Raw genomic sequence first — 25,824 nt, 5'->3', positions numbered from 1 at the left:
CTGGTGCCCTTAAGCCTCTCTCCAGAGTATAACAAACTTTAAAAGGGGGTTACCCCAGCCTTAATTTAGTCTATGTGTTGTATTTGAGAGCCGTTCTTGTGTACGGGGTCTATATGCAGATAGCCAGTGTTCTATTCAACAGCTTTTTCCACACAAGTATGTTCAAACTAAGACTAGTAACGTGAATTCGTGCACTGTTTTTATTTGTAATAAAGCATCCACAAGTTCCTTATAAAAAAGATGTGTTTTGCTGACTCATCACAAGTGCTACACTGCCAAAAAGGCAGTTCCAAACAAGAGCTGAAGAATATTGCATTACACTTTCCTTTAAAATCACACTTATATTACACCTGGAGAGCCCTTTTCTGGAGTATTGCTTTCACTGTGACTTATGGGAGATATGCATTGACATTCATAGGATTGGACTGTCATCTTTAATCCAACACCTTCTCCTTTAATCCTCTTGTTTACGAAAGAGAAACTTTTGCCAGTCAACCACTTCAAATAAGACAAAGGTAGCAAAGAGATATAGTGAGAGAAGAAAAATGAACTTTCAAGCCCAACTACTTGAACAGGCATTTAGTAACAGCAAAGAGCCATTAGTAAGAGAAGTAATTCTGCTTGTAGTAAAACACAGTCATCTACACAGAAGCATGACACTAATTAACAATTATCAAGTTGGGATGTACAGTACAAAAAATACAAGCAACTCATAAAGGCAAATGCCTTCTCCTAGAAAAAAATTACAGACTGTTACAGTCCTTGGAAAAAAACTTGAAGGCAGAGACTGATCAGCAGTCCTAAATTAGCTTATTCTACGATGCTGATATAGAGTAATATATATCACACAGCATTAAAAAGCAATAAATACGGCAGGTCAGGGCTGTCCCTGATGAAGCCCTACTTTGGATCCTGCAGCAAGAAGGCACCTCCAGTGCCACAGCTAAAGAGAGCCACCAGAACATCTGCGTGTCTCTTTCTTACTGCTAAATTGGCATGCCTGGAAAAAGGTATCCTGCTTATATTAAACCACAAATGTTTGCCTTTCCCCCAATAGGTGCTCTTCTGTTAGCACTTTCCACTGGCTGTGGTATTCACAGGCAATAAATGTCCCAACAGCAAGACGCTGCGTGGGACTGCTTGAGCCCAGAAGTCCTAAAGAAACTCCTATCTCACACATTGTCCCAGACACAAGGAAAGAAAAGTGAAAATGCCCCACAGCGTCAGAGCACAAACAGGGAATTCACTCACCAACACCCTACCACTAACACAGCCCAGGCCGGCATGCAGGCTCAGACAAAGAGGAAAGCAGTGGCTAACGAAATCCAGGCACACTTCTTTCACTGGTCTGTGCAGGGCATGGCGGAGACACAGCTCGCGTTATCTACATTTGGAAGGGGCAGCTTTCATTTCTGCGCAGTTTCTTTTCTTTAGTGCCCTCTGCTGGGAGAGCTGAATGCCTTTGACTGACTGAAAAACTCCACTGATGTTGCTGCTGTAAAATTCAAATAACAAAAGGTAGTAAAGTGTGAGGTTGGCAGTGGGCATGGCAAAGCAAGACTTAGAACCACCTCATTTTGCTAAAAAGAATTAAGTGCATTAGCAGTACAAGTGTGAAAAAGCCCTTCTGGAGTTTCTAGTGCACCACATAGATATTTCCAACCCATCTGGGAGGATATCTGCAGTCCAGATTTAAATCTCATTTGGAAATCATGCCTGTCCTACCCTATAAAGCAAACCAAAGTTATATAGCCTACCGAGTATTAAAATGTGTACTTCATAGTCTGAGTTTTTATGCACTCTACTTTTCATTCCTAGTGCTTCTCAATGAGTTGAATTAATGAACTCTGGACTTAACTGTAGTAATCAAGGAATATGACCTTGCAATACTCCAGTATTATTTAGAAAAATGAGTGCCAAAAAAAAAAGATGCAGGCCTAAGCATAGGACAGCTTTGAGTCCTAATTCAGCCTTTGTAGCCCTGTAATGCGATTTTGCATAAGGCTGGGGATTCCTGTGCCTCGTTTTCTGCGCCTCATTTTCTGCATTAGAAATATATGACTATTTACTTACCTGGAGTCAGAAATGCTTATGAATTTAAAGTCCCATATGTTTTTTGCAAGTTCTTCAGTGATTCTAGAGATGAAAAGCAAATTTTTCCACTAGATCTCCTAACCATGTGAGTATATTTTATTGCTAAGTTGAAGGTTTTCATTTTCAGATTCATCCAACTGTAAAATAACTATACATTTGGAAAAAATCAAAACAACGTACTTAATTTGTTCATGGTCAGCTTTGGTTAAACCTTAGTGGATTATTATTCATAAAAGCCTAGAACTGGATCCTGATATTACAGTGGGATAGGCAAAAGGCTATTGGAGACACAGTCTTTTGTATCCTAGACAAAGACAACAAACCTTTCGTCCATCAGACCTCGCTCTTTTGATTCTCTAATTCTAAATGACAGAGCGACTCTTAGGAAAGCATGGTCATTCTGCTCTGGAGAAAGAAGCTGCAGTGTGATAGGAAAGGACAAAACCCTTAATATCAGACCCCTTCTGGAAATGAAATGCCTGCTCCACAGCATGAGCATTAAAAAAAATAACATGTACAATTCTAACCCGACTGAAACCAATGCTTAAACTCAACAGAGCCAGGCTTTTACTCAGCATGTTTGAATGAGTTATTAAACGAACTTTAGTTGTCCCTAAAAATAAATGTACTGTATGGATCTAAGTGCAGCTGATGAATAAGAAACCTCAGGAATATAGCAAATAAAGTAGTTAGGGCTAAAACCAAAGATAGTACAGAAAATTGCAGAAGAGAGTAGCTATTAGCAGCCATCTGAGCTTTACGTGGAATCTCAAGGTCTCTCATGCCATCTACTGGCTTTTTGTTTACTAACAACGGTTTAAATCTTTTTCCTCCAGGTTTATTTATAGGTCGGATACATTCCAGGCAGTTTTATATAAATTCTAATCAAGGTTTGGGGTGGAGTGTTTTTTTTTCCTCTAACCTCCACACTTGATTACTATGTGATTTTTTTTTTTTTCCCTGTAAGTCCATTACAATACTGTACCTTTCTGAACACCATTTCACACTGTCTCTGGAGGAAAAAGACATTGTCCAAGACATTCTCGTTTCTGTTATTGCTGGATAGGCAGTAATTACATTGCAAGCAGGGCTGGGAGAACAGTTTACTAAGAAAATCCAAAGCTGTTCGAAAATAAAGCTTATAGTTCTTCTTCAGTCTGTGTGAGAAGGTTGTTATTTTCATGCCTGAAAATGCTTTAATGTTAAAAAAAGAATAACTCTGGTTTTCCTTCTTTTTCCCCTTGCATATGTTATATATATATATTTTATACATTTTATATTTATATAATATATTGCATATATTATAGATAAATATCGTAAATCTTCCCTTCATTGTCTGTAGCCTTTTTCTTCCTGATGTCCCAGTTTCCCTTCCCTATTTATCTCTGTCCAATGGCCTGTTCAGCTTCTCTCAAGAGGACAAACATGGGCACCTCGGCACACCTTCACCCAGTTCACAGGGGAAGCAGGCATCCCTGCAGCTGTACACCATGCCCCATCTACAGGCTATTCAGCAGCTTCACAGAATCACAGAATCCCAAGGGTTGGAAGGGACCTCAAAAGATCATCTAGTCCAACCCCCCTGCAAGAGCAGGGTAACCTACAGTACATCACACAGGAACTTGTCAAAATTCACATTACACCCGATGTTAAAACATCAGCCTGATGAAGCTTTTGGAGCTTTACAGAGTTGCTCTCTCCCTTCTGTCTGTGCTTTCCTTCTGCACTGTCTTTCACTCATCTAACAGGCTAGGGGCCAGGGACATGTGTGATATGGTATTTGTAAAGACTGATTGTTGATGTTAGCCAAGGTTGAAGTCCAGAACCCAGAAGGAGTTTGAACATCCAAGTCTTCTGCGGAATATCCTGGACTACTACAATTGCCATCTGTAAAGGCAAAATTAAATCAAAAACTTTACAGTAAAAGCTATCTGGAATTCATCAGATTGTGCACACTGTTAGTCCAAGTAAACCTGGGTCCTGTGACTGCACAGCTATGTTCTCCATCATCTTCAATGCATTTTCCCTTTAAGCAAATTGTGAGCATGTTGGAGGAAAAATAATAATTGGAGACTTGCACCATCAAACCCCAAGTCCCGAATGAACTCTGCAAGGGTCACTTTAACAAACACAGTGTGCTGAACTAGGGTGCTGAAACAACAGCCTTCAGGCTTTTGCCACATCTTTCCCACATTCTGAAGCTTCATTCTGAAGCTTCGGGGCACTTTCATGACTCTTAAAATCTTCTCGGTAATGAAATGAATGTCAAAATACAGGACGTGGTGACAGACAAATGTGACTAGCTCCCCTCAAACCTATTGCCATTACTTTTTTACATTATTTTCTCCATGCATCCTCTTAACTTTCGCAAATAGATGTAACTCAACATTTTTTATAAGCATTGTATGAAGCAATATTTAAGTGCCTTGTTTAATAGTGGTCATATCTGTGTCTCATGTGGTTGAGAATTTACTCTAGCTAGAGCTGCTCCAATGCTTTGTTTTTTTACCAGCTGATAAAAAGGTAATTATAGCAAAAGAAATAGAGCCAAGAATTTGGGCTGAATAAGCTAACATGCTAGAACACTACTTAAGTTCCTGCTTATGTGGTCAAAACAAAACTATCTTGGAGGATGATATATAGATTAGATTCACTGTGAGTGCAAGAGATTGACAGTCTCAGGCTCTGTCTAGAACTGGCAGACAAATGTTTATCTCACTGAGCTAATAACCTGTCTACATTATTTCAGTCTTAATGCAGATACCTTGGTATCTATGAACGGTGTTTCACCTTTGTGAAATGTGGATATACCACTTCCATTTGATACTAACTTGAACATGTCTACACCATGAGTCGCAATTCCTCTTTGTCTCTGACATTACAACTTGCTGCATTACAAGACCTGACTTCTATGTGTCTGAAGCCAGAGTACAATCTTCTGCCCAGAGTATAGTATCTAATATAGAATTTATATATAAATATATTCCATTTTTATATTATATTCTATTATAAAATTATATTTATAATATTTTATTATAGAGTATATAATTTTGTATACTAAGAGGAGTTAAGCACTGTAAGTGGGATCTAAGGTATCATGCCCCTCCAGCCTAATAGCTACCTAAGCTATTCAATAGGAAATGCTGAAGAGATCATCATACACATCGCATTTCCCTGGGCCCCGGCCCCCCTGGTGAAAGTTTCCATACCTGAAATCATCTTCTAGGTTCTGACAGCTACATTGCCCCTTCTGAAACACAGGTGGGGGATGATGGGGAGGCAGAGAAGTCTCAATTTGCAGGTGACTGTTCAACCCATTAAATCGTTTAAAAATAGGTGGGAACCACAATGGTATCATTGAATGAGCATGATCACAAATACTGTGCTTTTTGTGGGGCTCACCAGTGGAGATTAAGGGATGTAGAGAGAACATCTTGTGTAAGGCTTTTCATGCCTTATGTATGAGAAGGGGTTGAGACCCACTGCTTTTCCAGCATTTCTGAGTGGAGACAAGCCTGTTCTTTGGGATGCTGGAGAGCTGCACAGATGGCATAAATTAGGCACAAATAGATTTTCCTGTTTAAAGGTACAGAAGGAAGTATTAAGGATTTCAATCTTAAGTATAAGCAATCACATTGCATATAAGTCTTACTTTCTTCTGTGAAGCTGGGCATCAGTCTCTACAATGCTACAGATTCACATTGGAAAATCCTGATTCAACCAAACTGAAATGCTCCAGAGGAACTAATTGTGACCTTGCCTGACAGACCAAAATAAATCTGGCAGGCAGGTTTCCCCCTTTGCCAAGTCCTCAGATCCCCAGCTGCATCCGTACAGATTACACAGCTCCCTGGGCTGGGTAAGGTTGCCAGCTCCAAGTCCAGCAACCAGCCAGCTCCCTCACTCTGCCTCCTGCCTTCAGCTTGGCTCTGCAGGCTCCCAAGCATGGCGAGGGCCAGCTGGTTAGCACCAGGCAGACAGGGAACCTGGCACTATCCACACCTTTTGGCCAGCTGGTGGATCGACAAAATGGATTGCTCCACTCATGAGAAATGCTGGGATGCCGACATCTCCCTCCTGCACAGAGTGAAACGCACTGTGACAGCTTGAAACTCCAGTGAGATGTGGTTCCTTTTTGCAGTGTATATGGGCTGTTCTCTTTCTCACTTTCTTCACTCATTCAGAGGACAGTGGAGGTTTTCAGGTGTGCTGTAATGAAGTTACTTCATTTATATTTTTTAAAGGATCTGAAGCCTAAAGCACTAAGGTTTTGTACATTGTTCAGCATCCCATTCCAGCTTTCTCTCGATGGGTAGGCTCAGACTAGCTGAACTAAGGGTCGAGGTTTAGGCTACAGACACAGTCAAAGCTCTGTGCTCTGTGTGCTACTCAGCCCTATCAAATCTGCAGCTTTACATGAACACCTACAGAGAGAATCCTGGCCTAGCCAAGGCAGAGTCATAGCTCAGACTATAGTATTGATTTATATCATGTCAATATAAATATAAATGTTTATGAGAAGGATTTCTCATTTCTGTCAAAGCTTTTACCACCCATTCTAAGTCTAAACCCTTTATGGTACAAATATTTGAATGTCACATTCACTCACCTACTACGTGTCTTCAGCATGGCACTGAAGAGTGGTTGAAATGTATACTTTTTTGCTCCTCTTGAACTCTTGCCGTATCATTAGCATCCTTTTGGACAACATTGCTTCCTTAGAAGTGTCATTTAAAAGAGGTTTTTTTCAATTATTTATATATGCAACTGATGTGTTTTTAGATTAGGTAATCAGGACTGTTCACCTGAACTGCACCATATATAATGGGAGTCTAAATATTGTCTTTAACTGTGTCCAGCCCTTCACCATTGTTCCAGTCAGTGAGTCCTGTTTTAACTGCAGATTCCTATCAAACACGAGACAAACACTGCACTGCCACAACAGCTTACATCTGCATAACCTCCAATAACCTCTGTGCTGTAGACAATGTGAGATTTTTACCACTGAAAGTTGTAAATGTATTTGTTTAGCCAAGCTGCCAAAATACGTATTTCATATTTTAGCTCAGCAAGTCCTTGATCCAATAATGCTCTTATTACATTTCCACTGTTCTACAAGCACTTCATCATTAAGGCAATCAAAACGGTAAAAACTTGTACATTTTTTAAACCTAAGACCTCAAGTCAGTGGGTGTTTGGAATAAGGATGAAGTGTGATCACCCAGGGTTGGCCGTCTCGGGAAAATACCTGATAATTTCCATGTTACATCATCCTTGAATTTCAATCATTTCCTCAATAGTTGCAGTAAAGCACTAAAATCATTGAACCATACAATTTTCCTCCACATCAACATGAACACTAGGGGAAGAAAAAAAAAAGAAGTTTCTTTTGCTGCTAAAATGTTGATAGATCTTTTAAAACAGTGCATGAAAAATAAAATACCTGCTATAGTCTGCCATACTATTGCAATAACTCAAGTCTGAAAACTGCAATAATTTTTTTGAATGGCAGACTGAGAGGTTGCTTACTTGGTTATCACACAGCAATTTCACAGCTACTGGGTTTCATTACTTATTTCCTTCCTAGAAAGATTTCCTTCATATGAAAAGACCTTTCCTACTTTAAGTTCTTCTTTTTGCCTGAATTCTTCATTATACTATTTGTAGTGCTTATTTTTCCCTTGTTAGGCAGAAAGCAGGGTCGCAATGAAAGCACTACATAATCAAGTGTGCCTCAACAAGCTGAACAGACTCCTACAGCAAACCCCCAGGAAAACTAACTGCAGCCCCCTCTGCTCCTGCCAGCTGCTGCTGTGCTTATGCTCTAGATAAGAGACTTGATGATCTCCTCTACAGCCTTGCCTTTGAGGGAATGGAGCAGCAGGAAAGTAGGTTTACTCACACTTCACCCTGACCTTTAGGTGAGAAGCCTTCCCTGTAGAGTTATATGCTCACAGTAAACCCTGATAAATAGACCGAACAGAGTTAAATAAAATCCATTAGCTATGTTGTTCGTAGAGGGCCCTTGTTTGGCTCCTGGGGGTCCATCATTTGCAAACTGGCTGCCACTAGAGGGCAAACGTGACCAAGCCATTTAACTGAAGAAATCTCTCCACATTAATATATAATCAGTTTTAATTAAGGCTTGTTGTGTGAGAAGAAGCCTCTTTGTCTAGCAGTACCTTTAGAAAAGATACAATAATGGTATCTTTTCCCAGGCATAGCAATATCAGACACGCTAAAATTATTCACAGCTGTAGCTGTGCCAACATGCATTGCCACTTCATTGCATGTGTCCCTAAGAATTTTATAAATATGCAAGTCAAACACTCTTCTCAAAGAAGTAAAAATCTGGTAAACATCTTCATGTGATTCAAACCAATACAAGTGAAAACAAACCAGATACATCGCACCTTGTGAAAAAGAATTCTTTTAAAAAATGCATTCACAGTAGCCAGTCAGAAGATTTCCGGAAAATTGTTGAGATCCCACTTTAGGAATCTATTAAAGGAGGAGGTGATACAGTGAAACATCTAGACTGACTCCCTCTACAAGGCACCTGCCTGGCTTTCATTTCATTGTGAATGAGCACTTTGGCAGTTCAAGCCTCATTCAATAGCTCTTTATAACAGCTTCAGGGTCTGTTTCTGGAGATAGTCATCACATAATATGGCATTTAGCCATTCAAAGTTAGGATGCAGAGGTAGTTTCTAGTGTAACAAAGTGAAATGAAGATAGTAAAGAATATACATAATGTGTAGGGAATAACTCAAGATGTAATTTAAAGTATGAGGAGGAAATAATATTTTTTGATAATTTCTTTAAAGGTTTGTGCAGTTTTTTTCCTAATGAAAAGAGGTGATGGGTTTGGAAAGATTCTGCAGTTGTACAAGCCTGCAGAACTGGTATCAAAGCTCAGAAGCAGGCTTGTCTGCTCTTCCCTCAAAGTAAGCAAGGCAAATTTTTTCTTCAAAGAGAGGTCCAGCTTCATAAATGCAATGAGATGCAATTATACTGGTGTGTCTGGAGTTACATCTGCCTCTAGTAGCAGCAATTGTGAAGCCCCCCAGCACCAGAATTTTGTAAAGATTAGCCCAGCAACCACATAAAATATCAAAAGCTGCAGGAAATTTTCAGCATTTTCCTTTAGCTCCTCAGAAGGGAAGTTGTCAAAGTAGCTGTCTGCTAAACGTATCATCTTCCTTACTATAGAAAGAAGGATGTCAACACTACATGTCAAATCCAACCCTGAGATATATTTTTTAATGGGCAGGATCTGACTTAGACGGATCCCAAATCTCTCTGCAATTACCTGCATCTGTAGGAAAGGCACAAAAGGATTTATCTTAAAGAGCTCTCCAACTATTTTCCAGTTTTGCTTTTTGTGACAAAAGCAAAGTAAAAAGCTTAGGAAAATATTTTCAAAGGCATTGTTTGAAGAGGTTGCAAGTTTTAGTTGTTCCCTTGCTTTCACACCAGGAATAGTTTGGACAGCAATGGTTTACTCTCAGCCACCACCTGTCCTGGATGTCTGGTGACCCTTCTCCCATGAGCCCTAGCCTTCTGTCAGCACCCAGCCACTGTGTCACACGATGGCTTTCAGGAAAGAACATACTCAGAAGTGGGCCAATGCCACCAGAACTATTCATATACAACTACAGCTTGTTACCTGCAGAAAAGCATCTGAGATGATGCAATGTCAGTTGAAACAATCATCTATCTCTACACTATTCCTTAGGCAGGGGCCTTTCAGACATGGGAAGGGAATGCACAGAAAAACAAGCACATTAAGGGACAGCTGGACACTTTCAAGATGTTTCAGCTCATCAGGTATGCCAGCAGTCTCCTGACACAGCTATCAAGGGACATGCCATGGAAGTGGGTACAGACACCACTTCCTGAAGCCAGCGTTCACATGGGCACAAAAGGCAAATGAATTCATTCCTGCCAACGCAGGCTATCATATTTTCCCTGTTAGTCTTTCTGCTTGTTCAAAAGCGTATTGCACACCAGCAGTAATGCGACCTAAAGCCTGAACCCTGCAACAAGACCTCTAGCTTCCAGGAGCCCTTTCTGCAGGTAAAGGGAAGTCCTGTCAGCCAGGTGTGAGAATCACCACATTTCATAGCTGGTTTCTCTGGTTCATTTTTCACATCCCATTGCTCATGGTCACTTCAGAGCTGTATCCAGCTTTTTTACAAAAACTTTGTGAATGTTCACAAAGAAAAAAGGAGAACCAAGTTAAAGGGATTTTTTTTTTTTTTTTTCCTTTGTAACTAACCTTTGTTTTCTCCTGAGTTAGATTCACTAAGCATACAAAAAATGTGCTTTGGTGGGCCAGGGAAGTAAATATCTGGACATGCTTTGCAAATGCCCCTATGGATTCATGAGAGGAACACCAAGAAACTGCTCATAGTTAAGCCAGCAGTGCACAAGTATTACAGGATAAGACAGAACTGTGGCTGCTTGGCACACCTCATTCCCTTCCGTTCCCCTTCTTTCCATACTTAGACAAGAGAATAAATAAATAAATAAATGACATAGCAGGTGATTGTCTCCCATATAGGGGATTTTCTCCCCTATAGGGGATTTCTCAGCTGTGGGTAAATTCTTGCCATTCTGGAATGGGCTGGCTGCATGCAGCAAGTCATCCTAGCCCTTTCTTTTCCTACATTTCTGGTATCTTTCTCTGTTATCATCAGCCAATTTACTTTTAAGGGATATGTATAAATCCAGTGTACCTTAAATTTTTAGAAGGGAGAAAAAAAGATTTTGAAGTGTCACATGAATTATGTTTTCAGAGTATTGTGGTCCTTAATGGGACAAAAATATGTCAGAAATGTAGCACCACTGCATTCTGCTTCTCAGCTGATGCACATGTGTACATGCCCTGAGCACTCTCCTCAAAGGAAGGAAACGTTTTCTTCATTCTAGAGGAAAGGATGCTCCGGTGCCAAACAAATGGGCAACCTTCTAGGAGCTGCTCCCCAGACAGCCTTTCTGCAATTGCTTCTGGTTGAAGACAGCACAAGAATTCAGTTTTTCACAAAAACATTAGGTAGAAAAGCTTTAATTATTAAAAGAGTGTGAATTAAGCAGATACTGTGCTGCACCTACAGTGCCTTGGTGAGAAGGCACTCTGTAAACAGAATTATTATTTCATCAACACAGTAGACTCCTCACTTAATGGCTCACTAACTGGGCCAGAGATGAGATTCGATGTGAAGAAATCAATGACTCAAAGCAAGAGATTCAGCAAATATGAAACACCTAGTGCTTAGCTCTTAGGATTGCATATTGTCTCCTGTGGAAGTGACTTGTATCATGCAGGGAGAAAATAACACTCCTGCTGCTGCGTCCAACTGTATCCATAGGAGATAAGACTGAACTGGTGCTTGCTAGCACTAGACTCCCATACTTTAGGGGTTTTTTATTTGCTTTTTGGTGTTCTCCTTCTGTGCTATAGCTGCTAAATAAATAAGCACTGCTACTTCACATTTCCTAAGTGGTCTTAGTGCCTTTTGTTTTGTTTTTTTTTTTTCTTTTGTAATTCATGACATCAAAGTCGGTATTTCTTAGTAGTGGTAGCCTTATTTTGGTGTCCACCAAACGTATGAATCAATCAGGATAACTCTGCTGTACTGCAGAGCAGAAGCACCAAAGGGCATCCTGCAAAATTAAATGGTGAGAATAATGAAGTCTTTCACAGTTCCTCTCTGTTCTAACCATTATAACAACTCGAGAAAGCAGATAAGATATTTTCAACATGTGGCTATAGGTGCATGACTCTTCTTCAGACAGCTGGCTAGAGGGTAAATGGCAAGAGCAATAAGTATCTATCTCTACTCCCCAGGAGTGAGCATGATTCATGGATGAACAATACTTTATTTTCCTACTCACCAGCATACTGAGGCTTTACTGTGAAATTACTTCTTAAGTTTTCCCCTTCTCTTCAGTGCTAATTTGTGGATATAAAACTCACCACACTGGCTCACTTTTCACTGAAGTGATTTCAGCTTCTCTTCCAGATTCCTGGGGAAAATCTCAGCTTTACATTCATCAGCTCCTAATGCAAAACAACGAATCTTTCTCTGCAGAGAAAGGCTCCTGGTGCAGTCAAGAGTATCTGTGCAAAGGGGGAGAAGCAAGTTAAATTGCAGAGGAAATCCTTCATTAATACTGCCAAAGGACTGTACAAAACCTAACTAATTCACTGAAAAAAGGAAGGATTAATATCCCATTTTACAGGGAGGAAAGTGAAATAACAGAGCAAAAAAACAGGAAAATTAACAGCTAGGATCAATGCAGCTTCGGTTCCACATCCATTCCCACAAATGGAGAGCCAAATTTGGACAGAATCTCTTCCATTACTGTGGTCGTTTGTTTATTTGTTGCTCTAGAAGGAACAGCCCAGCAAAATTTCTCAGAAGCGATTTTTATCAGAGTATCTTGTCACTTCTCATTTGGATTTTTTTCCAATCAGCATGGATTTTTACCAAATAGGACAGTTAACAGTTAACATGACAGAAAACAATTATAAATTATACAGAACTGTGTTGAAACCAGACTGCCACCTTTCATACATTTTTGAAGAATATCTATCTTTCTGACACACCTTTCTGGCTGCTTTTTGTCAGGGGGGGATAATACTGCGCAGAAATACACTGTTGAAAAATGGCAGCTTCCAGTGCTTTCCTCAAAAAAAAGCAATAACCTTTTTCTACACGTAATTGCACTAAACTCACCAAGAGCACATAATGGACAGGAATACAAAATGAATCACAGCATTTCTATATGAAACAGCTGTTCCATGAACTGGCCATGATGATTTTTGACTATATGACTGCATCTGTAGTTTGGAAACAATTAGCCAGAAGCAATTATTTATCTTGAGTTGTCACACTTGTTTTATCAGCTCTTCAGGGGGGTTGCGTGTAATCATAGAACTTGCAGAGCTGAAAAAGCAGGATTTTCTTGCTCCAGTTGGACCAAGAAATAAAATGCAAATCAATGACAGAATGTTTAAATAAAATTTGTATGATCCAATTTCATCTATAATTTTCTTCTTTTCCTTGTTAAGACAAAAATATTACATGCTCTCAAAGACTCAGGAGATCTCAAAATATATTTAGTAGTCACACCAGTATACTGGAATCAGGAGAATGCAAATAAATCCCATCCTTCATTGCCTCATATTTTCCACTCCTCTAATTTGCAGTGGTAAATTTGAAATCTGAATAGTCTCATTTTTCAGAAAGCACTGAGCACTCCCCAGTGCCTTTTGCAGCCACTGGGACATGCTGCTGTGACTTTCAACACCTATGCAAATCTGGGCTGAGTTATCTGCAGTGAGACAACTAATGCAGCTGAGAAAGAGAGTTGCTTTGCCATCTCACAAGGGAATGAAATCTCTGTAGTGAGCTGCTGGCTCTGTTAGAGGTAACTCAACAACATTACAATAATGTAAGCAGCCTTAGGAATAGGCTAAAAGTCATTAGGAGGCTGGTTTTCAGAGCATATCAGGAGAGGATATATGGCAGTGTCACGCATTCAGGAAATCACGTTCAGGTTTTATAAACCACAAATGCAAATAAGGCCTGGCAAGCTTTATACTGTGAACACATAAATAGATTTAGCATATGTAACCCATTGTGTAGCTCATCCGGAGAATTAATACTGTCCAGGAAAAGATATGCAAGAGTAGTAAAAGTTTCTGAGTTGAGTGAGGTAAACAGGATGCAGGTCAGTTATGTCAATTTTACATTTCTGAGACAAGAAGCAAGACACAAATGTCTCACCTATGCTGTTGACATTAGACATAATTTTCTAGGACATCCTGAGCAATTAGCCAAGTGCAGCAGAGATGCACAGAAGAACTTGCTATTACCTGCTATTAAGTTACCTGGCTGCTTGGCTATGGACCACTGCCTCTGGATAGTCGCTCTGAGCACTCAGTTTGGAACCAATAAGCATTGCTTTTCAGCAAATTAGTAAAGTTCAGACATTAACTGCTGAAGTATGTATTATAAGGCAATAGCCTTTCTATTCAGAGCTGAATTCAAACCACCCATTTGTGCTCATACCGTTCTTTTAAAATTAACTATTTTATTGATAACCTTTTTTCTCTTTTTTTTCCAGAAGCAGCTTTTGAATGTGCAAGCACACTGGGGATCTGTTCGTGCTTTCCCCGTTGAAACATTCACCAGCTTCCTGTGCTGAATCCTGATTGACCACGTCCACACACGCTGCCAGGCTTGTGTCCTCAAACAGTGCTAGCACTGCTCCTGCTGCCACTTTGCTCCTGCTTCCTGCACACAAAACCTTCTACAGAGAAGGGGCTCTCCGAGGCCCAGCTCCTATAGGTGCACAGGACAGGCAAAGAGCTGAAAAGCACCTCATCCTGAATGCTGAACACGAATGCTCTGCCTCACAGCTCAGGGGGTAATGAAAACTGAAGGCACAAAGGGATTTTGCACTAGATTTCAGAAAAATCCGAGCTGAGCTGACAATCTAAGCACTTCTCTGTCAACAAAGGCTGTTTGGGATTTACAAACTAGCTGTCCCTCCTGAAGAGTCTGATTTATTTGGTATGCTTTGAGCAATCTTAATGCATGCCAAGTTTTTATTCACAGCCATGGCATTTTGCATAATACCCGAGTAGAGCATTTGCTTAGGAAGTCGTAGACCTGGATTCCAGGCTTTTCCCTGCTGAGGAGGGCTGAAACTACGGCTTCCACCTCCTGCGGGAAATGCGGGGACTGGGCCAGGCAGAGCCTACAAAGAAGCACAAACCTGAATCCAAGTGGAAGAGACCCAGGACCCAGTTTCTGCTCCCTGGGATGTTCAAACATCTAGCATTAGATGGCATCTGGATTAAAAAACAAATACAAGCCAAAAATAATCAAGGACATAGAGACCGGGACCAAGAATACACCACTTTTGGCCGAGCTCCATAATCACTAGGTTAGATAATGATGCCAGTACTCTTGGCAGACCTTATCTGCAACGTGCTGATGCAATTATATTATTCAGTTCTGCGGCAGCTTGAATGCCACAAGGCATGTGTCCCTCTACTGCCCCTCCATGGCACAGTGCAGACATGCTTTCTTCTCCTTTATTGAAGCCTTTTGGTACAAAGTACCTTAGCATTCCCTGGGTCAGAGAGAAGTTTTATATAAAAGTCAGTAACATTAATGTAACTGCAACTGCTTCACTGTTATTATTCATTTCTAAATTACTACTGCACATATCCTTGGTATCCATGGTACTGCCTGCACCTGGAGCAGGAATCCTTCCTATTTGATTTCAAAGATATTCCATGATTACAGCAGTCATCCATTTAATTGGGGCATCATCCCCCTCTTTCAACTAATATTTAATTAGTTAACAGAAGAAGGAAAGCAAAATTAAGAATCCTCTATGCAGGAATGAATACCCTAAATGACCTTTAGAATAAATATCTTTGAGGATTTTAGAGTAAAGATAATGTGTCAAGGAATAGTAAGATGTTGTAATTCATCTGCCCTTGCCTTTATCAACACATCTCATCCTCCCCACAATGGGGATAAGATTTGCTGGATAGCTGCATTTCCAGGTTAGCATCTTGCAATCAGGGAACGTGCAAGAGACACTGCCTCATTCCTCCTCCCTTGATGAAGTCTTTGGTGAACAAAGCCTTCTTCTTACAGCCCAGAGTTAAGTGTCTATGGGATGGAAAGGACGTTTCCACCCAGCCTGTTTAAGTGGCTCTGAGCACAGCAGTTTTCATGAATTTCACCCTTGAGCCCTACTGATCTTATGAAGTATCAGACACCAAAGAGTTAGATACCTTGACTCTAAGAATAAAATGTTTTGTATCTTCTTAGAGAACTAGCCTTCAGTTTTACCCTGTACAATTTCCTATCTAAATGAGCAGTTTCAGCATAGGTGCATTTAAGCCTGTAAAGCATTCAGATTTCATAGGGATAGGGAGAAGTTCCTAAAATTCAGGTATCAAAGACAACTAGATGGCCTCCTAGGCGTCTTCTCTGTTAGCTCTCAATACAAGCCACTTACTCAACAAAAGCCATGAGCAGTTGTTGCAAGGGTTAACTACAATGCAATTTCTCTCAGTGGAAATGCCAGACACTTGCAAATAATCAGGAGAGATAGTAGTGCAACATTAAAAGTAGGTCACTACAGTTTCCATAATAAACATATCCTTTTTTCAACATTAACCTGCCTTTGACTCCCTGTCCACAAAAGTTAGGTCATTTCCAAGGAAGTCTGCCACATCGAATGTGCAGATTTTAAAACTTGGTGTTATGGTTGTGCTACTATTGTGTTGCATGCATTGCTTGCACAGCAAGATTAGAGATCCATTTACAAAATTAGGGTCAAATTTATAAGCCCACACATAGTGCATTGTCTCTTATTGTAATAGGATTTTTTTCCTTCATACTCTTTCCTGTTTAATGCAAAGTGAAATTCCATTTCATCTTTAGCAAACCTTTCAGCTGAAATATAATTTTGACTAATAAAACCTCCATAAACACAATCACATTTATTATGTATGACTGCAACAGTCAGACCTTGATAATAACACCTGGTATGACTGGCAGCAGCAAGGTAACCATGGACACTGCTCTTAAAAAGAAGAGATAAAAAATTCCATCCCAGTAATTTGAAATACTTCTCTTTTGAAAGGGAAAGTGAAGAAAAAAATACTTACAAGCTCTATTCCCTTATCAGATGACATGCCTAATATTGGTAATAATAATATTATTACAGTTTTAACTGTGGTGCTTGGAAACACCAGCCTGAGGTCAGGGCTACTAAGGTCAGAGAGATGCTTGAATAGAAGTGATGGTCCTTGTCATCAAGGAACAGAGTCAGAACAAACAAGACAAACAAGAGTAGAAGAAAATTGCTTTTACCTCCATTTTTCAGATAGAGGAAAAGCAGTATAAATCAGTACAGTCTCATGGACTTTGCCATCTTTGAAGTGACTGTTTTTCTTTATGTATTAAGTGTAGTAAAGGTCATCAAAAGCATTGGACTAGTCAGTCCTGCACAAGCAAAATGATATCTATGTCCTCACTAATCTTTTGCATTACTTAACAGATTTTAAATAAGCATATTTTAAATGACACTTTATATAAAGACTAATCATAAAGCAGACCATTTCACTGACATTTTTGTTGTCTACAGAAACCACTCCAGTTCAGGAATTCCAGCAAATTACATCCCTTGAAGAGCACCAATTTTATGCATGCATTTCCCCAGCCAACTTGCTTTCTCCTCTATTTGAATGGGTGTCACAAACTGGTATTTGGGTTGACACAACTCAAACCAGATATTGGTTTTTTTACTTGAATTATTTTTCTATTGCAACCTGCTTCTGCCCTTTGCCTTTCTCCATACCGACAGCTTTGCCAGAATAAATCTTTGCTGTTCAGCCAGATGCGAAAACAGCCTGCAGACAAGGTTAGTGTCCTTTTTTGGTTAGGTATGCCTAGCCCAGACTGCAACGTCCTGACCAGTGTACCAGACTGTTTTCACATTTCTTATTCTGTGTTACCAAAAGGTCTCTTTGAATCATTAGGTCACCTACATGTAAATAAGGCAAAAGTTTGGTAATTATGCTAAAAAAAAAACACTTCATGTGGCACAGTGGACATAATTTGCCCCAAATATGTAAAATATTATCCCCTCTCAGTGCCGTATAATCTAAAGGAATCTCCCCAAGATTTCCTGGGTAATCTGAATCCAATCAGATTAAAAATGATACAAAAGATATAAAAGGCAATAAACTTGTAGTTCACCGAAGCCCATGGAGCTCTCCCTGACACTTGTTTTGAAATTACTTCTGTTGCAGTGGCGACTGAGCATTTGAGTTCGCTCCTGGAAACAAAGACTGAATTATTATCTCTGCTGTGGAGGGAATGTTTTAATTTCTTGTGTTACAGTCACTTGAAAGTTCGTCACCTACCCTGCAGATGGAGAGAGAGGGCTGTGGTTAACACGCTAGCGGTGCTCCCCACAGAATTATGTGCCTGAACTTTATCTGAAACTAAAACTCAGCACTGCTGTTCTCACAGATAAAGCAGCAAATGAACTAACAGCATGGCATGTGTATAACTGAACAAGTATTTCCAAAGGCAAAGTCTAGTCTCAGCCATACTTTTGGGAATAGAGTTTTGAATACCTGCATATATTGACTAGAATAGTGTCAGACCAGGAACTTCTTACCTGATAGGAACTTCTGAGTGTTGGTGCCATGGTATGAAGGAATTCAGAAAACGAAGCTATTTTCTTCTGCTTAGTGACTGATATCATCCCACTGTTTTTACAGCACTGAAAGTGCTCAGTATCTCTGACACTTCTGTCAGTTCTAAAGCCTGTCAGGTGGCTGAGACATGCATTTTTTAAAAAAAGAACTTAATCTTACTTTCCATTTTCTGATCACTTATAATTTTTAACACAAATATTGATCCAACAAAGCTATCATCAGAATAAAGAGATTTTTGACACAAAATTTGAAAGGATTTATATGCTACACCTGCAAATGACTTTTTTTTTTTTTTAAGAATTAATGTATTTTTATATAGGAAGAGAGACAATGAGCTAGAAGTATTAGTATATGCATTCTTACCCAAAAAGCATTCTTAAAAAGAATAATTACTCTGTAAGAAAGAGGAAAAAAAAATTCATTTGACACATTTACAAACCCAGAGATAAGCAGCGTGGCCTCCTTGTTGAAGTTTTCCTTATGTTGCAGTGGTGACTGGTCTGAACTGAGGACAGAGACTCCACTGGAGCTAACAGAAGTTCTCCCACTGGGAGCAGAAATTCCTCCTGCAAATACTGATTGTATCTTCACTCTGCCCCTAGTCTTGTTACCACTAACCACCGCTCAGCATCTTTGACGTGACACTGAAATGTTCAGTTAGGGATGTATTCAAAGTCTCATTGACTTAGCTTAATTTGAGTAACTTCCTGAGTGATTTTATAACATTTTTTCCACCTTGCTGCAATTTTGAACCTAAGAAATTAAAATATCTGTATCTTAGGAATGCTTTGATACCAATCCATGAGCACTGCTGCAGGCCTGCCCTGTGCTTAATGAGAGGTATGCACAAGTTCTGCTAAAATATTCCCTGAAAAGCAAGGGAGATTATTTTCAAAGTTCTTTAGGCAGGTTTCTCATCCAACCCTCTCACTAAAGTGATTAAACCAAAGTTTTAGTTATCTCATTGTAGGAGATCGACTGGTCAACAAAACAAACAACAAAAAAATAGGGAAAAAATACACAAAAGAGTAGCTTCTCATAAACAGTTGCAGTGCAGAATGAGCAGCTTTCTGTATAATTATGCATTTGATAGCACTGTTACAATCCTGTAGAAAAAGAATTGTTTTGAATAAGAAAAAGGCAGTAATTCTGCTCAGAATTTAAATCGTCAATCTCATCCCAGTTGCTGTAAACACCTTCTACAAACATGACTTCATAAATACAAGAATTGGGTTAAACTATTCAATGATAGACCTCATTGTGTGCTTCTTGAAAATGTTCCTTTTAAGGAATATTTCTTTAGAAAATTATGTTTCTTCATGCAATATTTACATCTAAAGTGTATTTTTCCATTCTGAGCAAACTGAGAGATTAAAAAATCAGCTTCATTATGTCCCATTGCTTCTTGAAACTATTACTGGAGAAAGGATGGGATTTCAATAAGATTTTAACTGATTAGAGAATGGGATGCAGAAAACCCTCCCTGAGATGTCTGAAAGGGTCTAGCAGTAACATTAAGGATCCAATCACCAATTCTGTGCACATATATATGCTAAAACATATAAGTAGATTTTGAGCCAACAAAAGTCCAGGATTCAGAGCCCATTCTTCTCTATTTATAAGAGGATTTACCAGTATGAAATTTAAACCCAACCCTTTCCACGTCTATATAGCATATAGACATGGCTCATCATTTCTGGTTTTAGGACATCAGGTTTGCTGAGATTCACTTTGGCTTTACTGTCACACATACCTTACAGTCCCTATTTCATTTAGTACATCCTCTTTAGAAAGAGGTTTGTGAAGTTCCTCTGGACGCCACTTGCTTTCCAAAATGGGATGGCTTTCATTGTTAATCAGTTGCAAAGAAAGAAGAAAGATGCATTAACCTAATTCAGCAGTTTGGTAGCTGGGTGATAATATGTTTGTTTGCACACATCCCAGTCCAGATTAGTAATGTGATAAGTGCTATAGAGGGCAACATCTTGTTTCAGTGGCTCAAACCTAATAAGAATCTACTTTCACTATATGTGTAGGCTTCACAAACATGGGAGGGTGACTAAATGTTTGTACTGATTCTTTTACAGTACTATTGCATAGCTTGGGTTCTTTCAATAGTGATTAAAATTATTTGCCTAGTCATGTTATAATAAATGATGTCCCCAGCAAATCTTCTCAGGTTGTATAAGAAAAAACTAAATTTCATCACTAAAAAAACTGGTACTAAGAAACATCTGGTTAGAAAGAATAACATTGCATCCTGCATCTTTTAACAAAATCACTTAGAACTTCACTTTTTTGCTTCTCACTAATTTAAGGGAGGAGGGAAGGGAGGGAGAATAAAACAGCTTCAAAATAGAGAAAATTGTGGTTTAAAATATTTTTATTGTCTTAAAGGCACTAGATTTTAGTTTAGATAATGTTACTCTCCTAAACTTTAAGTTGTGCTGTTTTTTCTCTCTCTACATCTGTATTTTTTTTCCTCAGGTACAGATCATGCATTTCTACCATCTTTTGCTTTTACTTCAAGTTTGATTTTCCAAGGGACAGCTTTGTTCAGCAGCAAGCAGGCAGTCATTTTAGCTTCTTTATTCCCTTTACCCCTCATTCTCAGTCATATTCTGTGTTTTGTGGATATAAAGAATACATCTAAGGTGAGTTGAGACACTATTCATAAGATCTTTCTGCCCACCCCCACCACAATAACAATAATCAGAGACAAGATGTCCTTGTTCTTTCCTTGCTACCAGAACATTCAGGATTGACAACGCTACACTGAGTTTCTCAGTTAATCATACATGTTCTGGTGGAAATTATTACCCTTATTACAAAACTGTGTATAGATACAACTAAATGCTCATCTTTGCGATAAAGAATGTGCTCTTCTGTAAAATAATTACTCCATTATCAGGTGTGCTTTAAGTATTGTGAAGTTGCTAGTCATTTTTTCCTGTTCTGTGAGGATTATAAAAAAGAACTTGAATTTCCAAAGTATAGGATTTAAGACTGTCAATTATTTCCTTCATGGGTCCCTCCCTTTCTAAAGAAAATTATCTCTTTTGAAGAAGGTGTCATTCTTATGACAACAGAGTGCAATATCACACATTCAGTGAGAATGTTAGACCTAATTCAAAGTCCAAAAATTCGAAGTTCATGGAAAATATCCTATTAACATCAACAAGCTGTTCATCAGCTCCATTGAACAAAAGCTTCCCCTCACTTAAGGTCCTGCTGATAGCTGTCAGGCCCTTGAAAGTTTTGATATCCTGGTTCTAGTTACATCGGCTCCCAGAGTAAGATTTATACAGTTTTTTGCTCATCTTTACTGGTTTGGTATATTCAAGTCCTCCTTCCTTGATTCAGAAGCATGTTTTATATAGCTTAACTTTTAGATATTTACTTCAGCTTGTTGAAATGGCAAGCATTATAGTGACCATGCCAGCAGTAATACCCAAACAAAGTCATATTCCTTTTAAGATATATGGGCTTTTGAAACCAAAGTGTTTCCCCCCATGCTTTGAAATCCATGTGATACTAAAACTTGAGAGAAATGACTGTGCATGATTATCATTTCCTGCAAAAGACATCCACTGAAATAACTTACAACTCTGAATGTTAAATGTAGCCAAACTCATTTACTCCTTCAGAAACATCAGGAAGTTTTTTGATTCAATAAATGCTCTTGAGAACTGATGGGCTAAACAAGGCTTCCCTGCCAGGTGTCCTTTTATGAAATAAAGCATCACAGGAAGATGTCAAGAAAAAATGAAATTAAGACACTCATGAGCACCAGGTGTAGACAGAGAAGAAATACCCCAGGACAAGAACACAGAACAGAAATCCAGCCAGGAAAATTACAGGTAGGTAACAGACTTTACAAGTACAGCAGATAAAGGAAATAAAATAACATATGTACATCATCAGGGAAGGTGCCTTACATCTAGTCCCCCACAATCTAACTCTACTACTTTCTTTTTCTTTTTTTTTTTTTTTCATCCAGAACCATCATTGCAAGGGTTTTTTAATTAGAAATGGGGGCTAAGCAGAAATCACAGCTGAAAACAGAACTGCACTGGAAAATATCCCAGTCCAACTGAGTACTGAATATTTACCCTCCAGAGGAGAAGCAAGACTTTAATGAAGACTTAGTCCCAAACCCACAAAGCTCTCTGCTCAAAGGCAGCAAACAGCAACAATTCAACCTGCATGAACCAAAGCTGAAACATTTTCTCTACCTGCGACCAAAAAGAAGAATCACAGTGACAGATACCCAGCATTTCTCACTAGAGACTGGTCTTTTGTTTTCTACAATCTGTAGGCAATACTGCCACACACTTCCCCCCGCAACCCTCACACCCAGGGAGCACTATGGAAATGCAGTCAGAGATAGGATAAAATAGGTAATGTCAGCTGAACCCAGGAAAGACAAGTTGTAGAAGTAGCAACAGCTCTAGCATTCATATCCCCTCACCCCATTCCCACTCTACAAACAAGGCCATTCACCTTGCCAGTGCAATGGATTAGCCCATGCTATCACAGTTAGACCACTTACAGCTCTTGTTTTTGCTGATGCTGGGCAGAGGGGCAATATAATAAGTTGGTATGACATTGCAGTCTTTCTGGACAGACTTGATATAGCATTTTCTAGATAGTCACCATTACTTTGAAGGACACACTGATATTTTGATCCCAGATGAATGCATTTTGCTCTTCCAGCTCATTAATGCCAATCTCTTCTACAATAAATAAGCTCAGTAGCTGGTCTTCACTGGCCTCTCCTGGATGATTTATGTCATCAGCTTGCAATAAGTCATGCTGAAGTTTCCCTGCCCTAGATTCACTCCAACATTCTAGCTAGTTTGGTGACTTCTTTCCAGTCTTTCAAATCCATTATTCAGCAAGCTGATGCTGATGATGCACTTTCAGCAAGGTTGCTTTCATCTTTCATTTTGTTAAATGCAAATTGGATTTGAAAATGAAGGCGGACACTGCTGTAATCATACTGGCAGGTAAGAGTGTTATTCAGCTGTCAACAGAATTCAGCCTAAATAGATCATGCCACAAGAAAGAAATTGTATCAATGACTTTGCTTTGCTTGTATTTAAATATTACATCAAACCTATATTGTCACAGGGGACGAAAAGTGAGCATAAGTTGCAAACATAGCATTCTTATTCTACATCCTTTCTCATTCCTCTTTCTCTTACTCCTTTTAAATCCAAGGGGAGTTCCTACAGTGCAAAATTTGTGCATTGTTTGCCAAAAAGATAGCAGGATGATAATAAGCCAGACAGAATCATTGCACAAGGTCCTATGTTATATTACTGGTTTAGATAAACTAATTATTTAAAAAATTAAGAGCATGCTTTGCACACAAATTCTCTGAAGTTCCAGAGAACTAAAAGTAAATAAAGATGAACCAGAATATGCAGATATATATTGTTGATACTGATTTGCTGGTCTGTTTATTGTTTGTAATAAATAACATGATGGTCTGCTTTTATCAAACTAACTATTAATAATTAATCAATTGTGTTAACTATTTCTGAACTACATGTGATCATACCCTTATGTGAAATACAAGCCAGCTGTGGCGCAGTCAAAAATATCAATGAGCATTAACCAGATTTTAACAATTACTTTGATAAGTCCTGGTTCATGAATTGAACAGTTTTATTTTTTCCTATCTTTGCTAACATTTTAATACTAAGGAACAATGCTCAATGTTTTTTCTTATTAATATGATAATATGCTGAGGTTCATTAGTGTTGTGGTTTAAACCGAGCCACAGAGCTCGTCCACTCACTCCCCACCTTTTTTCTCCCTCTTTCTTTCCTTCCCCCCACCCCCCTCCTCCCGGAGCGAAGGGGAGGAGAATCAAGAGAATGTAACTCCCACGGGTTGAGATAAGAACAGCCCAGTAACTAAGGTATAACACAAATCACTGCTGCTGCCACCAATGATAATAATGATAAGAGAAAATAAGAAGGGAAGAGAATACAATACCACTGCCGAACGAGTTTGACCCCCCCGAAGAGAGCCCATGCCCTTCCAGGGAACTCCCAGTTACCTCCCTGGGCATGATGTTCTGTGGTATGGAATACCTCTTTGGTTAGTTTGGGTCAGGTGTCCTGTCTTTGCTTCCTCCTGGCCTCCCCTTGTCCCTGGCAGAGCATGAGGCTCACAAAGTCCTTAGTCAGGGTAAACATTACTTAGTAACAATTAAAAACAATCGGTGTTATCAGCTCTGTTCCCAGGCTGGAAGTCAAAACACAGAGCTGCACCAGCTACTAAGGAGAAAAAACTGACTGCTGCTGCTAAACCCAGGACAATTAGAGACTGTAATAGAGAGATGTTTGACTTTTTTTTTGCAAATGAGCAATTATTCCCTACAAGGAGGAGGGCAGTACAGCTACAATCTCTCCTAAGACCAGACTAACCCTCTAAAACGTCTCAGCATAGGACATGACATTTAGCACAGTCACAGATAGATAGAGAAAGCTTGGTTTCTAATTTAAGTGGTGACATTTTATTAACAAGTAGCAATGCCCTAAGAAGATGGGAGGGTTAAACACCTGGCCTGAGGTTGGCAAGACTCACCCAAAGTTTTGGGTATGGTGTCAGAATCACTCCTGACATTTCTCATTTATTCTGGTCTTCTGTGCAAGCACCAGAGTCGTCTTGTCTCATTTTGATTGCAGCAAACAGCTTTCTCACCCACTAAAGAGCTATAATTTTGCACACTCACCAGTTACTAAAAATGCTGTCAGAAATGGAAATGAACAAGCTGGAGAAATACTTAAAACCTTCAACCCTTCCAGTGAAGAAAAAGTAAAAAGGAGTAAATAACCCTGTTGACACAATCAGAAAGGGGACCCAGCCTCTTGTCTTGCCTTGCCTTTTGCCAAGCAAAGACAGAAAACTCAGGAGTTTTCTGCCCATACACACCAGGGTCCCTCCGTACCCAGAGGGTTTCAGAGGCAGCTGCCACTCTGAGCTGAGCGAGTAATTCACCCATTCTTCTGCACAGGTGCCCTGAGAAAACTGAAATCAGGTTTCCTTCATCTACCAGACAAAAGTCAGCATGAAGCCAAGTGTTGCAAATGGATCTTGGACCTGAGTATCTTTACCCCTTCAAAAGCTACAGAAGTATGTCAAAATGTCCCTTCAAGTTCTCACATGTCTACACTGACAGGCGCCCAGGTAAGATTGGACCAAGTGTTTTGCAGTTCAAGGATCTCATTGCTTCAGTTGGAAAACAAGGAGTGAATAGCAGTTTGCATATATGCATACTTTTATATATGGGGGGAGGCTTTCATTTAAAAGAAATCTTATTTATTTGTGCCAATTTTAATCTGAATTTCTTTGGGGTTATTTTATTTTTATTTCTTACCAGACCATACAAGGACGAAAGAAAGTGTGCTGTGTACTCTAATTATACATCTGGAATGCTTTCTGCC

General features: G+C 39.4%; 1 long non-coding RNA gene across 1 annotated transcript in view; it reads right to left on the bottom strand.

Annotated features, from left to right (window-relative positions):
• Positions 1 to 24,430, bottom strand: part of LOC136011612 (uncharacterized) — a 43,376-nt gene extending 18,946 nt beyond the window's left edge. Inside the window, exon 1 of the long non-coding RNA XR_010611435.1 lies at positions 24,371 to 24,430. This is a non-coding gene — a long non-coding RNA (uncharacterized LOC136011612). The remainder of the gene's footprint in view (positions 1 to 24,370) is intronic.
• Between the last annotated feature and the right edge of the window lie 1,394 nt (positions 24,431 to 25,824).

This window comes from Lathamus discolor, chromosome 3 (assembly GCF_037157495.1).
Source record: "Lathamus discolor isolate bLatDis1 chromosome 3, bLatDis1.hap1, whole genome shotgun sequence".
NCBI lineage: Eukaryota > Metazoa > Chordata > Aves > Psittaciformes > Psittacidae > Lathamus > Lathamus discolor.
This window is presented reverse-complemented; position numbering and strand designations above follow the sequence as displayed.